Source organism: Schistocerca piceifrons, chromosome 2 (assembly GCF_021461385.2).
Source record: "Schistocerca piceifrons isolate TAMUIC-IGC-003096 chromosome 2, iqSchPice1.1, whole genome shotgun sequence".
NCBI classification, from domain to species: Eukaryota; Metazoa; Arthropoda; class Insecta; order Orthoptera; family Acrididae; genus Schistocerca; species Schistocerca piceifrons.
In genome coordinates this window covers 538,697,274-538,715,229 of record NC_060139.1, presented here as the reverse complement: position 1 = coordinate 538,715,229, position 17,956 = coordinate 538,697,274, and the positions used below count along the sequence as shown (strand labels likewise).

General features: G+C 36.3%; 1 long non-coding RNA gene across 1 annotated transcript; it reads right to left on the bottom strand.

The window, feature by feature from the left end:
- Window positions 1-1,182: 1,182 nt before the first annotated feature.
- LOC124777493 lies at window positions 1,183-17,704 on the bottom strand. Its single transcript, XR_007015735.1, has 4 exons — window positions 17,587-17,704; window positions 16,738-17,476; window positions 12,079-12,189; window positions 1,183-1,525 (listed from the first exon to the last, which is right to left on the bottom strand). It is a non-coding gene; the product is annotated as an uncharacterized LOC124777493 (long non-coding RNA).
- Between the last annotated feature and the right edge of the window lie 252 nt (window positions 17,705-17,956).

Genomic DNA, 17,956 nt, shown 5'->3' with positions numbered 1-17,956 from the left:
ACTTTTTGTCTTCTTTAAGTATAGTATCACAGTCATATTACAAAAGAGTTCCATGACAGAGACATATTTATTTTTAATTCAGAAAGACATTATAAACATCTTTTACAGTAAATATTAATTTCTTTAAGTTCTTCCCCAGCATAAAACAATCATAAAGAAAAGTAGAGGAAAACATTTTTCTAGTAATAGACTTCCACAAACAAAGATAAGTTCAGCCCAGAGTAATATCATAAGTATCTTAGTTTTCAATACAGTTACATGATAATTTATTGATATTCTGCTAGACACATAGTGGCAGAAAAATAGTCTCATGGATCCCACATTGCATGGAACATATTTGTCAACTCTATCTTCATACACTCAAAATTATCATCTGGGAGCTGTAATCCAATTGTCAGACTAGTTTATAGTTACAACAGATATTATTTAAAACTCTATAATTTGATACATCCATGCAGCCACTCATATTTGTAAATAATTCACACTGAAATGTGGGAGAAATGATAGCTCTCAGGAAAGGAAATAATTAATTATAGTTTGCCATCAGAACATTATTTAGAAATTTTTATGCAATGATTGTAATAACTGAAACATCATGGAAGTACATTGTGAAATGATGAGAGAAAATTAAAACAGCCTGGGACAACGTCCAGTTGCTTTTGATAAGTTTATGTGTATGATAACACATCTGTCAAACTAGAGTTCTCTTCTTCTCTAGAAAATGCTATGACTACGAAGTAATGTGTGACTGTAAATCTTGCAATTCTACATAATGACTTTCTGTACCTTACATTACAAACGCACAAATCTAGTGTGGTTTTACAGCTAGTGTTTAAATTACACCACACAGATTTCAGCTAAGGAGCTGAAAAGTTCATACTAACCATTTCAAATTATATAAGCTATGAAAACAGTTCATAAAAGAACAGTATTCAACATATTTTTCATGCTAATAATGTGCATGCACTATATTTTGTATGTAGAGATAAAAATATGAATCTTTATTCTCTGATACATTTAGTGAAACATTTCCGGCGAGCACTTGTAGCTAAAAAAATTATAACTATACAATGTTATCCTTAAGCAGTAGATATTTTGTTCTTGGTCATAATTAATAATTACTTATAGCTTACAACATTTCATTGAAAAACAGCTGTAAAATATTATTGTATGTGAGGAGACACAACTATGTAACTAACTGCTTGAAATGCTTCGATGTAAAATGATTTTTCTATGGTAAGCTGAACAAACAATTGAAGATTTTGGTGAATACTCTGGTGTTTTCATTACATTGTTGAAATGTCATATCAAACTCAACTGTCAGTTTTAAATGAGACAAATAATATTTAAATGCATTCTGTCTTATGCAGATACATACACAGCTAAGAAATATGTAAACTGCTGTTCTTGCTATAGACCTGAGTGCTGCAGTTTACTGTGGCATGGATTACTGACAGTTACACACAACTACCCTCTCACACATTCCAGTTCTTACTGTCCTATGTTGGTTTCTCATTTGAAGTCTCTGGAAGCAAGAAAACAATATATGAAATTCTACTAATGCATTCTAGTCATTTACTGTAAGTTTATTCCTACTACAGTTATGTCTCACCTGAAATAAACACACCAGCTTTGTATTTTTTTAATGTAAATCTTTGCTTCTTCTTTTCAGTTAGTTCACAATTACAATTAAATATATACTAGAGAACAGAATAAACATAAAACAACACTAACATATTGACAATATTATGAAAAGGATAGTGGCTACTAACATATAGAAGAGATGCTGAATCACAGATAGGTACAACAAAAAAAAGAGTCAAACAAAGTTTTCAAACAAACAGGCCTTCATCAGAATTAGACAAAACACACACACACACACACACACACACACACACACACACACACACACACACACACACAAACACAACTCACAAACATATGACCACAGTCTCTTTCTGCCAATCCATCCTGGATTTTCCATTGTTTAACCTTTACATGTGGCCAATATTTACTACTTACATTATAGATAGAAAATTGTACTTTAAGAAACAGCCTTTTTTTCTGCATATGCAAATACATGCTGAAAATCACAGTGAAGCACATGACAGCAGATATTTCTCACTGTCTTACATATTAGGGTTTCTTCCCTTTCCACTCACATATGGAGTGCAGAAAGAATGACTACTTAAATGCCTCTGTGCACTCTGTAATCAATCTAATCTTGTCTTCATGGCCCCAAACAATAACTGTTGTAGTATATTTCTAGATTTCTAACTTAATACTGCTTCTTGAAACTTTGTAAATATGTGCTTGTAGCATAGTTGGTGTATATCAACAAGTGTCAGCCAGGTCCTTTGTATGCATTCAATATCCTTCATTGGTCCTGTTTGGTAAGGTCCCCATATATGTAAGAGTTGACTGAGCTTAATATCAACTCACTGATATTGTGGCTGGAGTCAGTGACATTTTTGTGTTTGCAAAGTGCACAGTTTAAATTCTGAACATTTCAAGCAAGATGACAACCTTTGCACCACTTGAAAACTCATTAGGACCTGATGAATTTTTATGCAATATTTTTCATACAGTATTTTGTTATACATAGCTGCATTGTCTGCAAAAAGTCTAGGGCTAATATTAATGTCATTCACTGAGTCATAAATCTATGAATGGCAAGGGACCCAGCATATTCCTGGGGCCACACCTAAAGTTGCTTCTGGCCAGTTAGTTAATCTCCATCCAAGACGAAATGCAGCACCCTCCCTACCATGAACTGCTTAAACCAGTACAAATCTGGTTCGCCTGTATGTCAGTACTTTTCTTAATAAGCATGGGTGAGGTACTAAGTCAAATGCTTTTCAAACGTCATGAAGTACTGCATCTACCTGATTACTATGGTCTAGGCTTTTAGCGTGTCACATAAGTAAAGGATAAGATGGGTTTCACATGGCCAATGTTTTCAGAATACATGTTGACTGACATGGAGGACATCACTCTGTTTGAGATAATCTATTATATTCATACCAAATAGGACCAACAGTGGAACTAGAATGTACAGAAAGAAGGGTTGCAGAATGATAACAGGTTTGTTTGACTCACAGGAGAGTATCACAGAAATTCTGGAGACTCTGAACTGGTACATGTGCAAGGATAGACACAAATAATCCTCCAAAAGCCTACGTACAATGTTTCAAGTACCAGAATTAAGAGAAGAAATTAAAGATATTCTTCAGTCCACTAGGTATCACTCCCATTGGACCCTTGAAGAAAACATAAGACTAATTGCAGCACACATTAAGGCATTTAAGTAGTCATTCTTTCCTCAGTCCATCCATCATTTGAATAGGAAGAAATCCAAACATTTAATACAACTCTATGATCCTCTATCTGCATTTCACCATGGTTTGCAAAGTTTGTATTTGGGAGAACATTATGCCTCAGTGCAGGCTGTGATCTAAGATTCTGCAACAGATGGTTTTCAGTGATAATGGACAGTCATTTTGTAGATCACTTCTGCAAACATTCTTTAAGATTGGTGTGATCCGTGTTTCCAAGTAATGAGCACAGTTTTTTTATTGGATGTATCTGTGGTATACTACAATTTAGAACAAGGCTAACTCAGTCACATATTCTGTATATAATCTGATAGAGATTCCATCAGGTCCTAGAGCTTTCTTCAATATTAGTGATTACAGCAGTTTCTCAAGGCCTTTGACTCTAATATCTGCACCACTCATCTTTGCAGCAATTTGAGAATTACACTGAGACAGTACTCCTGAATTCTCATTTGTAAAGAAACATTTGAAAAGAGGGTTCTATATTTTTGTTTTCCTACATCTACATCTACATCAGTACTCCACAAGCCACTTGATGGTGTGTGGTAGAGTGTACTTCTTGTACTACTAACAGACTGCCCCCCACCCTTCCTTGTTCCATGTGCAAATGGTACATGGGAGACTGATTGTCAGTAAGTCTCTGTATCCAGTCTAATTTCTCAAATTTTTTGTGGTGGCCATTTTGCAAGATGTATGAGCGCATATGTAGGAATAAGTGATATGTTTTCTGAGCAGACTGGTAGAACCAGAAAGGAACAGGAGCAAATAGCACTAAGGGTAGATGACGCATTAGTAACTGATGGGCATAGTGTGGCAAATCTATTTAACAAGTACTTTATATCCGTTACTGATAGAATGGGACTTTCAGGATCAGTAAATAATGCCCTTGAATATCTGAATCTAGCCTTCACAAATAGCTTCAAGTACATGAATATATCACTCACTTCACCAAAAGAAATAACTTCCATAATAAAATCTTTAAAAACAAAGCATTCTAATGGGTACGATGAAATATCAACAAAGTTAATTAAGGTATGTTCTTGTGAGTTTAGTACAATTCTAAGTTACTTGTGTAACCAGTCAATTATAACTGGGACATTTCCTGACTGGCTAAAATATGCAGATGTTAAGCCTCTATTCAAGAAAGGGGATAAAGAGATACCATCAAACTACAGACCGATTTCACTTTTGCCAGCATTCTCAAAATTTTTAGAAAAAGTAATGTACAGGCAGCTGCTCAACCATCTGACCACAAATAACATACTATCAAGAACACAGTTTGGATTTCTGAAGGGTTCTGATATCGAGAAGGCTATTTACACCTATAGTGAAAATGTACTTAATTCATTAAATAACAAATTACAAGCAGCAGGTATTTTCTGTGATTTGTCAAAGGCATTTGATTGTGTGAACCACAACATCCTTTTAAGTAAATTAGAATTCTATGGTGTCACGGGCAGTGCTGCAAAATGGTTCAAGTCATACCTCACTAACAGGAAACAAAGGGTGTCAGTGCAAGGGACTAGTGAATTAAGTCATCAGTCATCATCAGAATGGGAAGAAGTTACATGTAGTGTCCCACAAGGATCCATCTTAGGGCCATTGCTTTTTCTTGTGTGCATTAATGATCTCTCATCAGTTACACTGCCAGAAGCAGAGTTCGTTTTGTTTGCAGATGACACAAGTATTGCAATAAATAGTATGTCAAGTGTAGTTCTAGAAAGATCTGCTAATGATATTTTCATGGATATTAATATATGGTTTAAAGCCAACTCACTGACATTAAACTTCGAAAAGACTCACTATATGCAATTCAGAACCTGTAAGAGGTTTCCACCCAGCATATGCATAAAATATGAAGAAGAGCAGATAGAAGAGGTTGATAGTCTTAAATTCCTGGGATTACAACTTGATAATAAATTCAGTTGGGAAGAGCACACCACAGAACTGCAGAAACGCCTTAACAAATCTGTATTTGCAATTCGAGTGTTAGCAGACATAGGCAACATAAAAATGAAAAAGCTTGCATACTTTTCCTACTTTCATTCCATAATGTCATATGGTATGATATTTTGGGGTAACTCTTCAAATCAAACAAAAGTTTTCCGAGTCCAAAAGCATGTAATACGTATTATTTGTGGAGTAAATTCACGGACGTCCTGTAGAAACCTCTTCAAAGAACTGGGTATACTAACTACTGCTTCTCAGTATATTTACTCATTAATGAAATTTGTCCTAAATAATATATCTCTTTTTCCAACAAACAGCTCAGTTCATACATATAATACCAGGAACAAAAATGATCTGCACAAGGACTTAAAAGCACTTACTTTAGTTCAAAAAGGGGTCCACTACTCAGGAGCACTCATCTTCAATAATTTGCCAGTAAACATAAAAAATTTAGTTACAAATAAAGATCAGTTTAAAAGGAGCCTAAAAGACCTACTAGTGGCCAACTCCTTCTACTCCATGGACGAATTTTTTAATAGAAACAAATGATGTATTGTATATATTCATACTATTAGTATTGTTATTTCAGCTAAAAAAAATAAATAAATAAATTGACACGTTCCACATCCACGAGGATCTCCTCAGCATGGATCTATGGAATGAAAAACTAATCTAATCTAAATTTAATCTAATCTAATCTTTCCAGGAAGAGCTCTATTGACATTTAAGTAATAAACCTCTCCGCAATGTACAACACCTCACTTGTAGCATCTGCCACTAGAGTTCGTTGGTCATTTGTGTAATGGCCTCACTCAAAGTAAACAATTATGTGATGGTATGTGCCATTCTTTGTTGGATATTTTCTATCTCTCCTATCAGTCCTATCTGATAAGGGTCCCGGACTGATGAACAGTACTGAAGAATCAGTCCAACAAGTGCTTTGTAAGCTGCTTCAGGATGCTTCCTACAAATCTCAGGCTGGCATCTGCCTTTCCTATTATTTATTTAATGTGGTCATTTTACGTAAGGTCCTGGATAGTTACTCCTAGATATTTTACATTATCTACTATTTCCAGCAATTTTTTATCAATAGTGTAGTTGTACAGCAGCAGATATCTTTTCCTATGTGATCACAATATGTTAGATTTATTTATATTCAGGGACAACCACCAGAGATTGCACCATTCATCAATCTTCTATGAGTAATTTTGTAAATCAATACTGTCTCCTGGACTAGCTACTTTCTTATAGACAATCACATCATCTACAAACAGTGTTAAAGAGCTTCCAATGCCCTCTAACAGATCATGTATATACATTATAAACAGTTGCTTTGCCACCCTCAGTTTGAGTGCTTGTGCCATTCAGGAATTTTTAACTTTGGTGGCACTGACAGCCTTTACATACAATCAGACTGTTTTCGAGTTTTGTGAGTGATCTTTCAATAAGAATCTGTTACAGTAGTTGTCGGAGGCTTCATGCATTGTCCTTTTGTCAACCTAATGTTTTTCATTTAGCATCTCTCTATTTATAGTCTTACACTTTGTCCTGCATTATTGTCCCACAGTCTCTGTCTACTTAGAAGTTTCTTCACAGAGACCATATACCACAGAGAGCCATTAGCATCACAAATTATCCTATTAGATACTCATTTATCCAATACTTGGCCAACTAGTCTTCTAATTTTGAACCACAGTTCATCTACATCAAGGCCAGCCACAGTCTGCCAAACTTCATGCATGCAGCATGAGTGGACCATGTGTGGGGCAAAGGTCTGGCCTGTCACTTGGCTTTGCATGGTCCTTCTTGGAGGTACCAGGTGCAGCGCAACATTTCACTTAGCATTGTGATGTGGTATTTTTTCGTTGGCATAACTCTCTCAGTTCGACAGAATCCTGATGTCAGTACTGTTTACATGTCACTATTTGTTTGTGATATGAAGGACATTCACAGGTCCAGTGGGTGTTTGCATAAAAAGAGACAGCCTGAAATTCTAACATCACATTCCTTTAAAATAAATGGGAATGACAGAAGAAAGGGATGAAAATTCTCAATTTGTGTAAGCAAATGGGTAATGCATATTTGCTATGAAGCGACATTACAATACCATGAAGAAAGGATTTAGTTGACAATGAAAGAGCAAAAAATTACAACAATCAACAGGTAGGATACATTGTTCTGTACACCAAGAAGCATTTTGTGTTAAATTTGTAGACATGAAGCACATGAAGAAATTAATGGTACAAATAGTAAAATTTCTGGAGTCACACACATTATTCCATTGACAGTTGCAATAGTTTTCAGTGAAACTGAATGAACTATATGGAGCCTTCATATATAAAAACAAAGCACGTTGGTCAATTCACAGTGCATACCTGTAAAATGGTTTTTTGATTTCAAACTCACAATCATTGAGATTATGAAGGAAAAAGGATTGCAGGAAAAAAAAAATTGGAACATCTGGGACAGAATGCAGACTTTGCATTTTAAATGGACTTGACTGCATACTGCCCACAGTAAGACATCTTTCTGATTTGATGGGGTACAACACTACTATCCCTTTATCTGGTTTACTGAACATGTCAATCTTTCTGCTTGTTATAGTTGCTCATTGTACTCGAGTATTCATTGTTGATGCAACAGTGCCATGATCACTAATACAGTGGACATCCATAAAGTGATAAAGCCCTTAGGCCTAATATATATCCATCATGAGTGAGCTTCCAGATTGTCTGATCTACTCATTTTCCTGTCAAATCGTTCAGCTGCTTCCCATGTACAACTGTGCATTATTTTTTTCCTCTTTTTACCATCATCAGCTGTTTGATTAACTTAAACCTGTCCTCCATCTTTTATTATCTCATGATACTCATCTTCGATTTTCCATACCTACTATGTCCAACATCCTTAATAACAGAAGTAACATATGTTGTTGGCCACTAAAATTACAACACAATGAAGACAGCATTCAAAGACAGTCAGAATTGGCATGAAGTGCACTTTGTCCTTGAATATCTAAATGATTAATATTAGTTTATAGCTACCACCATGAGTCAAAATTGAATGGAAGCAGAATCATGGCCTATCAGTGGTCCAGTTTATTGTTCTGTGATTTTGCTGTTCACATAGGCTGGGATCCCATGACTTTCATGAAATATGGATTCAATGTGCTCAGGTGGGCTATGTTCATCAACAAGTGACTTTACACGGCTAGTGCCCAGGAGGACAGAGTGCTGTTGCTCAGAACATGCAGCCATGTCACATAGCTTGAAGATGAAATGGTTTTGTTTGCAACAAGACAAGTATCCACACAGACTGTCAGCATTAATGCCATTGTTGCAGAGAGTGGTGCACAAACAGTGGTGCACCATATGATAACACTGGATGCACGAGTGGCACCACATCACCTATCTCGATAAGTCCCAGTTCTGTGCACAGCATTATGATGAAGGTCTATGTGCAGAGACTCTGAGGAGAATGAACATGACCAGACTGCAGTCATCATTGTCACAGTGCCCATCACCTAGCCAAATGGGTACACAGCATGATCACCTCTGGTTCATGTAGCCAGTAATTTGGAGTGTAGTCATTAGATTATGATATGGTAAGATCAGTGGCTGTCTCCTGTTTTTAAAGTCGTTGTGCAGTTGTCCGTCAACAACATAGTGTGAAACTACACCTTGCCTGTGCTGTTCTGACATACCCTGATACAGAGTGTGTTTGTCCAGTATATTTTCCAAGTCTCACACACTGAAAACATCAGGTCAGTGGTTCCTGAGAGACTGAGAAGCTCCATTCACCAGCTTTTATGATTGAGGCATTCATGCACATAGTCAAAGTAGCATTGAATAGCATATCCATATGTGTCATCCAAGCTCAGTTCAACTTGATGCACAACTGGATTAGAGCCTTAGTTTCTGTCAGAAATGACAGCTCTGAGTATTAAGATTCACATCATATATAGGGTGTACCATGACAGGTACAGGGATTAGTGACCACAATGTCATTGTACTGAGATTGAATAACATAATATCCAAGTCCACCAAAAATAAACGCAAAATACATCTATTTAAAAGAGCAGATAAAAATTCACTTGATGCCTTTCTAAGAGACAGTCTCCACTCCTTCCAAACTAACTATGCACATGTGGACCAGATGTGGCTTAAAATGAAATACATAACACTTGCAGCAATTGAGAGATTATACTAAATAAATTAATAAAAGATAGAAATGATCTCCATGATACACAAACAGGTCAGAACACTGTTACAGAAGCTATGAAAAAATCATACCAAATTTAAAAGAAGACAAAATCCCCAAGACTGACTATATTTTGCAATAGCTTGAAATGCAGTATCAGCTTCAATGCAAGAAGATTTTAATAGTTGCCATAATGAAATTCTGGTTCAAAACCCGGCAGAAAATCCCAAGAGGTTCTGGTTGTATGTTATTACCTTTATTACATTTATTACCAATTCCATGTCATTCACCAGCCACAACTGGACAGACAGTGTCAAGATACAAAATCATCAAAATACATGAATACAACTCTACTATGATAGTAATTTAATATCGTAAGACATATTTAAGTTATAAATTAGATTACAATAATGTCACAGCTATAAAATAGATATAAGTATATAATGAAATTAAATATAACAATTGCTGTGGGAGCCATGGAACTGAGATCCAGCTCAAGTAAACACTATTCTATTACTAGAGAAGAATTCTTCAATATTGTAGAAGGGTTGCTCTTTTAGCTTACGCAAAATAGTAGGTTTAAACTGCTCCCATCGTAAAGATTGAATGTGATCAGGTAGAACATTAAACAATTTTAGGGCCACCATTGGGAAGCTGTTTTGTGTCTTTGCTAATCGCCACCTTGTCATGTCGATACTGTCTTTGTTGCGAGTGCTGTATTTGTAAACTTCATTTCTCTTCCTGTAAATATCATGGTTTCTGTTTATGTGGAAGAGGCAGTTCAATATATACTGGCTGTAAAAGTCAGAACACCTAACATGGTGAAAATTGGTTTACAGTGGTCTGTTTGTTTGCTTGAAGTAATGATCCTCATTGCTTTCTTTTGTAGTAAAAGCACATTCTTGCAGCCTGCAGAATGGTGCCAAAACAACAGCCCATAACTGATGTTGCTGTGGAACATTGCATAGTACACAGTTAGAAGGTACTGTTCTGGTACTATACTTGTCAGTTTCCTCAAGAGGTACAGGACTCGTAAAAGTTTGGAATATACATGTTCGGTGTGCTGTTGCCATGTCAATTTGGTATCAATGAGAAAGTCCAGAAGTTTAACATCTGCTGTGTTACCCAGTGCTCCAGTATTGCTGAAGCTGCATATCATCCTCAGAATTTTTTCTTCATTAATTTTCATTTTGTTTATGATAAACCAGGCCTTAGCTTCATTGAAGAAGACTTCTGCTTGTTGGACTGCCTGTTCAACATTCTCTCCTTTTGAGAACAAGGTTGTATCATCCACAAACCCGCAAGGTGTGCCCATTGGAGCCTATGTCATTTACGAAGATAAGGAACAGCAGGGGCCCTATTACTGATCCCTGTGGCACACCATGCTGTAGCTTCTTCTCACCTGAATCAGCTCCTTGCACGTAGACAATCTGTCATGTGTTTCTCAGGTAGGATTCAAGAGTTTTCAGGACAGATTCCCCTGTACCATATGTTTTTAGCTTTCTGAGCAGGGCCTTATGTGGGATGTGGACCACCTTTTCTGTAAACAGGCACTGTCATGCTACTTTCAGGAAGTCTGGAAATTCTCCTGCACAGAGGTTTTTATTTACTACTACTGCTAACGGCTGTGTGATTTCATTGATTACAGTTTTTAACATAGCACAGAAGTTGCCATAAATATCAGGGCTCCCTAAAGATTTATAGCTTTCTACAATTTTTATTATTTCTTTTGGATACACTCTCTTGCACATTATCATGCTGCATTTAATCTCAAATTTCACAGCAGTTGCAGGATCCACTCCAAAGTCAGGAATTTCATCTACTGTTTTTTCCACTATTTTTATGAAATAGTCATTAAACTCATCTGGACTGCAAGAATTAGAGCAAGAGGTGGGCTTTTTCCTGTGCTCATTAACCAGGTCCCATGCTGCTTTACAAGTATTGCGAGCTTCTTCAATAAATCTGGCGTTGCTTTCCTTCTTTGCTTTTTCTACTTCCTTTCTGTAGATCTTTTCGTCTCTAAAAATAACTAGAGTACAGTCTATCCTTAATACCTATATCTTTAGCAGTTTTGACCTTGACACTTAGTATTTGGACAATACATTTTATATTGACTAGTCTTGGAGTATACCACCTCTTTACTTTGTTAGTTTTTCTCTACATTTTGATTTAGCATTTGAATACCTCTTGGGTTTTAATGGGAAATGTTCATCAAATTTCACTTTAAGGGTCTGGGACATGTGATTGACTGCAGAATTTGGTGGCCCTTCATCAATTATTTGGTGCCAATCTATAGAAGACACTGTAGTTTTGAAATCATCTAAGCTTTTCTTTGTAATAACTCTCGTTCTGAATACATAATTTGAATGCCAGCTGGGAATTTGTTGTGTACTTACTGAGTTTGTCCATAACTTCATGATTTCTGCATGGTGATCTGCTAGTATAGGGTCCACCACACTTACTTTGTAGTCCCAACTATTTAGGTTTGTCACAATTGCGTCAAGACAAATAGCTCCTCTTGTTGGTAGAGAGTTCCCTACAAATAGCCTATAGCTGCTTACTAAGTTCATGAAAGCTCTTTCTTTATCATTACCTTCCCCAATATGAATGTTGAAGTCTCCACAAAAAGCAATTTTTGTCCATAAGTGCAGTAGGTGACGCAGACAGCTTTCCAACTGGTTGAGGAAATTTTCAAAATTTCCATCTGGGGAACAGTAGACAGAAACAACAGTTAAATTGGCACCTGACAGTCCCAAAGCAGCTAATTCTAGGTCTAGATCTACACAAAATTTACTTAAGTCAATTTTATTGGCAATGAATTTACTATTTACATACACAGCCTCACCACCATGGACAGTAGTTTCTCTACACCATGCATTCACCATTTCTAAACATTCAATATTTCTGTAGTATTCTGTCTGTGGTTGGGCTAGCCAGTGTTCACATATACATAATACATCAGGTCTCACTTCGTCAACAAACAGTGACAATGTATCAAGTTTTGTTCTGAGGCACTGCACATTTACACTTGCTATAACTAAGACAGCATTTTCTTCAATGATATCATTTCCTTTTTCATTGGAATGTTCTTGGTCTTGGGAGTTTATCACGCTGGTGCACAGGGCATCATCCGGAATAAAAAACATCTTATCACAATGTTCTTCAGCCATATACTGTTGTCCATTATTTTATCTTTTAGGTCGAAATCAACACCAGTTTTGAAGCTATTGTTTATTCCCTTTGTTTCCAGTTTTTCAAGTGTAACATTGTTGTGATTTGGGAAAGTGTTCTGTAAGAAGTTAGTTACAGTTTCAGCTGTGGTGCCATCTCTTAGCTTGCTTAGGTGGAACCAGACTTTTTCATCACCATGCAGCATTCCTTTTTCATTGCCAATACCTATTATGGCTTTATTTCTGGTTTTAGTACTGGCATTCACAAACGTTTGTATAGTGGGTCTCAAACACTGTTCACAAGATTTTCAATTTTGTAGCACAGTCTTGTAAGATGTTTTGTTTTCTTTTTCTGTGTCTTCAGTGGTTTTGGCCAATGCATTTTCTTGTTTTGCTACAGTCGAATTTCTTCTGCCTCCTCGCTTGTTTTTCACTTATTGCCAGTCTGTATTGATACCTTATGAAGAGTTTTCATCCATCGGATTGTTTATGTTTATATTTGGTTTGTTTTTAATGGGGGGGTTGAGTTTCACTGACACACTCATTGTTTACATTTGTACTAGATGCCACTCTAGCAATGTTTGGGTCTTCAAAGTTATTTCTCATTGGAAAATTACCACGTGATGAATTTGCAGACTTTTTGCTGCTGTTGTGATTGGTGATGGTGGTAGGTGCTGCTCCTCTGACAGACTCCAGACCAGTATTTGAACTTTGCCTCAGATTAGCAATGTTTACTTCTTTATTTCTGGCTATAATACAAGGCATGTTGTTTTCTGCACACTGTCTTGCTGTGTTTCTCAATGATTGAGATGCTTCTTCACTTTGTGGTACCAATATTTCTAACTTAGAGTTTGTGGCAATCACAGTGTCTAGTTTTTCTTTTATTTGTTTGTTATCACTGGTAAGTTTTTTCACAATTTGCGTAAGATTATTCACTGTTTCAACTAGATCAACACTGCATTGCTGCTTAGAGTACAAGATTTGTTCATGTTTCACTGTATTATTGTCTTCTGAGATTTTGTCAGCTAACCTCACTTCACAGTTGTCACAAACGTATTTTAAGCGACCTTTTAAGCACTTTACAATGTGATCTTCCTCGCCAGTGACAAGACACAATTAATATCTTCACAATATGACAACAATGGTAATGTTAATGATTAGAGTGTTGCTATAACTGAGTTGCTAAGCACAAATTTACAAAATTCCTTCATCAAAGAAGACAAAGTAAAAATTTCTGAATTTGGCTCAAGTAAAGCTTCCAACATGAGGAACTTAAGAGTTAGATAGTCTGAGCGTGGCAAAACAACTTAAATCCCTTAATAAAGGCAAGTCTTCCAGCCCTTAGTGTTTTCTAGTTAGGTTCCTTTTAGAGTATACTGATATAATAGCTCCAGATTTAATAATCATGTATATCTGTTCACTCACTGAAAGATCAGTACATAAAGACTGGAAAGCTGCACAGGTCACACAAATGCTCAAGAAACAAAATGGGAGTAATATGCTGAATTACAGACCTATTTATTCACATCAATTTGCGGTAGGATTTTGGAACATATGCTGTGTTTAAATGTCATGAATCATCTTCAAGAAAATGGTCTATTGACACATAGTCAGCTCATATTCAGAAAATGTCATTCTTGTAAAATGCAACCAGTTCTGCATTCATATGAGCATGAGTACTATCAACAGTCGATCTCAAATTGATCACATATTCCTATATTTCCAGAAGACTTTTGACACTGTTCTCACAAGTGGCTTCTAATTAGACTGTATGCCTATGGAGTATCATCTTAGAAGTGCAACTGGATTCATGATTTCCAGTTATAAAGGCCACAAATCTGAAGAAATTGATAGGAAGTTATAGGGTAAAACAGAAATGATATCTCACATTCTCCCACAAACTGTTACAGGCCCCTCCACTGTTCCTAATCTAAATAAACCATTTAGGAGACAATATAAGCAGTCCTCTTAGCTTGTTCATAGATGATACTCTTGTTCACCATCTAGTAAAGTCTTCAGAAAATCAAACCAATTGCAAAAGATTTCAAGACTAGAACTGCAGAAGGTGCTTTGTGCCAAAGTTGATAGTTTTCTGTAAGGAAAAAAATGGACATCTTCGTGAGAAATGCATATTTATTTATAACGAATCAAAAATTAACTCTTTACATGATTTTAAAAATGTTGACAAAGATACAAGAGTTATATGGCTGTTTTGAAATAGCTAATAGATTGAAGTGCATGGACTTTTTGAGCTAACAGTTTTTGGAAAGAGTCCTTGTTGTTTTCATTCATATAGTCAATCATGGTGGAAAGATCTTTTTGTTTGTTTGGTGCCAATGGAACTACAGCTTGAAGTTTTTTTTCCAATTTCACAGCTGCAGTGTCTTTCATTGTCTTGCCTTTCTTCAATATATAAAAATTCTCCCAATCACAGAGATAAGAAAAGCAATTTTTTGGAGGACACAATGCCAGGCTGTTGTTTTGTTATTCTTATCAAAGAAACCTGAGTGATATCAGTTTCTTCATACCAATCCAATCAGAAGCTTTTTTCTCAGTCATAAAAATGATCATACATATTCAAGACTCAGAAAGTTTCTGAAGGTCTAGCTTGATTGATCATGCTGTCAAGATCTTCCATTACCTGTTTTTTGACTGTCTTGGTACATTTCTCTATAAGAGTGAAATTGTGATCATCAACTGAAAAACAGTGCCCAGACAATATGAAGTTCTGCCCTACTGACTTCTAAATACCCCTTTCTACTATGTACATATACAAAAATATTAACATTTGATTTATTATTTGACTGATCAATTGTCATTCCACACAACTAGATACATGTTTCTATTTGGAAGTTAGCCAGAGTTTAGAGCCTGCGGAATACAAGAGGCTATCTCATTCCTTCCACTATCTCCACAGGATACAGAGGAATGTTCAATATGAGTCATCGGCTTTGACATGTGACATAGGAAAATGTGACAAATGTGGCAAACAATATTATGACTACAACATGATGTTATTGGAGATTTTTTCAATTGGGCTAAGGCAGAGACCAGTCTGTCACCACAACCAGTTTTATTTATTGTTTTCAAATTTGTTGACTTTACCAACTTACAACAAAACTGTGAATATATGTACCAAAAGATGACATGACAGCACCCACTTACATTACGTCAACTTGCCAAAGCTGACAATTCATACTGAACATTCTTCTTTATGTTTCCATGCCGTTGTTCGTATTGGTAATGTAATGTTGCAGTTATAGCAAGAGAGTTTACACAAATAATATACAGGGTGATTCAAAAAGAATACCACAACTTTAAAAATGTGTATTTAATGAAAGAAACATAATATAACCTTCTGTTATACATAATTACAAAGAGTATTTAAAAAGGTTTTTTTTTTCACTCAAAAACAAGTTCAGAGATGTTCAATATGGCCCCCTCCAGACACTCGAGCAATATCAACCCGATACTCCAACTCGTTCCACACTCTCTGTAGCATATCAGGTGCAACAGTTTGGATAGCTGCTGTTATTTCTCGTTTCAAATCATCAATGGTGGCTGGGAGAGGTGGCCGAAACACCATATCCTTAGCATACCCCCATAAGAAAAAATCGCAGGGGGTAAGATCAGGGCTTCTTGGAGGCCAGTGATGAAGTGCTCTGTCACGGGCTGCCTGGCGGCCGATCCATCGCCTCAGGTAGTTGACATAAACTGTTTATACCAATGTTTAATACACCACCTATCAGGAGGTTTAACACCATACTTCGTTCGAAATGCACGCTGAACAACTGTCGTCGATTCACTTCTGCCGTACTCAATAACACAAAAAGCTTTCTGTTGAGCGGTCGCCATCTTAGCATCAACTGACACTGACGCCTAGTCAACAGCACCTCAAGTGAACAAATGTACAACTAAATGAAACTTTATAGCTCCCTTAATTCGCTGACAGATAGTGCTTAGCTCTGCCTTTTGTCGTTGCAGAGTTTTAAATTCCTAAAGTTGTGGTATTCTTTTTGAATCACCCTGTATTTTACTATGCCTCAATTTAAGGAAAGGAAAAGCTTTTGCAAAATACATACCAATGGTGCAATGTTGGCTGTGGGGTAATGTGCTGGATACTGTGTCACTTTTCAATGCAGAAGAGCCACTCTTAGCTTTTCTGTGGTGTAACTTGAGCATCTCTTTGGCTTTGGTGATTGTATGGGGTCACTAGCTTTTGACTGTATGTTTAAATAATCACACATTTTGCAAGTATCACTCTTTGGTCATCTTAACAATAGCTTAGGAAAGCTGTTCTAGAATATTTTTTGATAGAACTTATGTGATACACAACTGTCAGGATGCTTTTCCTTGAAGGCAGTACACATGGAGTATAAGTCCTTTCAGATTCAAAATGATCATAATGAACAACATTTCTGGGTAATAAGTTAATGTGATTTTTCAATTGAATTCTGTTCCATTCAGTAAATCTGAATTTTTTAGGACCTTCAGAGCTGTCTTTGAAAACTACAGAAACTTATTTTCTTCATGAACTTATTTGAGTTTATTAGCAGAAATTCCAGTGGTATTTGATGTAGCTTTGCATACTCTTTTGAGGTCTCCTGTCCCATCTGTAAGTGTGTAGCTGAGGGATGACTGTCTTATATTCTCTGTGTCTTCAGTATAGGTCCAAAGGCATCATCTTTGAATAGCAAGGACAACTATAAGTGCCATCAGATAATTGCCTTTTTAATTCAGGATAAGTTGGTGGTATTCTTCAAAGAGCTGCATTTTCATATCAACGATCTCTCTGCAACTCTACGTAGACTTGCAAAATACCTAAACACAAAACCAAAATCAAAAATATACATAAACTGCTAAATTAATATGTGAGTATGGTAAGCAAGAATTATAAGTTTATTTCTGCTGCAAAAAACAACAGAACTAACCTGTAAAGGTGGCGGTTGTTTGGCAGCAATTTCCCTCCTGATGTTTCTTCTATGTGTGTTATGACTTCCCACTAGCTTGCCTTTTGCTATTTTGTTCTAAAAGTAATTTTCTTAACACTTTTTTCACTACCAAAAGCAGTGGTGTTCATACTAATATTATCATTATCCTCATCCATCATTTTAAATAACAAGCAGTAGCTCTGGTAAGAAAACAATAGGACAAGTTGAAGATTATGGGATAACTTTGACTACTGACTACTGCTCGGCTAGTGGCAAACAGCTGTAGCACGTAGATCCACCAGCAGACTAGGTCTATTTGAACATTGCTAACATTCTGTTAAGAACTGTAAGAACTACAAGGAACAACGGT